Consider the following 1,161-nt stretch of genomic DNA (forward strand, 5'->3'; position numbering starts at 1 on the left):
TAATAATTACATTCTGTTCTGAATATAAAATTCAATACTTTCACTAAAAAAAGCAAAGAATAACTCATGTGACGTATTTAGAATTAGGGAAGGTGTAATAAGCGCGTGGCAGCTTACAGCACCTTTTATTGTTTTATAACTTTCCACGGAAACCTTTTTTAAACACGTGAGTAAGGTTATCTGTTTTAGTAAAGTAGCTATGACTTGAGATAATCTGCCTTTTGTGAATTTACAACGKTAACTAACCACCACAAGTTTCTGCAGAAGTGTGCTAAAAATAACAAACGCAGGCTGTGACTTTATAAACATTAAACAACTTACAGGTTGTCGCTTTGGCCATGAGATAAGACACGATTCTTCTTCGGGTGAGAAACTTCTTCTTCTTCTGTTGTTGAAAAGTGCTTCTTCTTACTTTCTGCTTCTATAAAAACTTTGAATTGTGTGTGAGAAACACGGAGCTGTAGTTTGAAGGGAGCGCTCGTCTGTCCTGAACCGACCTGCAGGAGAAGAAGAGTGAGCCGTCCAAAACAGCAGGCGCGCGCCGGAGTCACGCATGCGCACTAAGAGTAATAAAGTCACAAATATCTGCGCACCTTTCAAGTGCTTGTTGTTGAAAATGATGAGTCAGCGATGGCTGTAAATCAATTRCAGGAACTATACTTATTTATTAATGTTTATTTAACCAGGCAAATCATTGTGACCTCTTTTGTAATGGATGCCTGGACTGCAGGAGAAAACCCAAGCAAGCACGAAAACATGCAAACTCCGCACAGAAAGACCCCAGGTCCGACCTGGGGGTTGTGCTGTGAGACATCACTGCCAACCACTGAGCCGTCGTGCTGCTCTATTTACCTGATCAAAAAGAAAAAAAAAATTGTGTAGGCAAGGCCGGATTAACCATATGGGCAATTGGGCAACTGCCCAGGGGCCCACGGTCTCCAAAGGGCCCTGGGCAGTGAAGGCACGGACATAACGGATGCGGGATATATGTGGACATGTCTCCCTGAGTCCCCGCACTTCCTGCATCTGCGCTCTCTGTCCCCGCACTTGTCTTAGCCGTAACAGCTGTTTTATCCATTATTAACATATGGTAATGGTTTTTCAGAGACGTCTTTGAACGCACCATAAGCGTGCGCAAGCTAGTCCTGCAGATGAGATGAT

At 43.2% G+C, this 1,161-nt stretch overlaps 1 protein-coding gene across 1 annotated transcript in view; it reads right to left on the reverse strand.

The window, feature by feature from the left end:
- Positions 1-563, reverse strand: part of p2ry6 (pyrimidinergic receptor P2Y6) — a 22,751-nt gene extending 22,188 nt beyond the window's left edge. The window contains exon 1 of the mRNA XM_014014041.1: positions 322-563. The gene's annotated coding sequence lies outside the window, so the exon portion shown is untranslated. The remainder of the gene's footprint in view (positions 1-321) is intronic.
- Between the last annotated feature and the right edge of the window lie 598 nt (positions 564-1,161).

This window comes from Austrofundulus limnaeus, unplaced genomic scaffold (genome assembly GCF_001266775.1).
Source record: "Austrofundulus limnaeus strain Quisiro unplaced genomic scaffold, Austrofundulus_limnaeus-1.0 Scaffold109, whole genome shotgun sequence".
Lineage (NCBI taxonomy): Eukaryota > Metazoa > Chordata > Actinopteri > Cyprinodontiformes > Rivulidae > Austrofundulus > Austrofundulus limnaeus.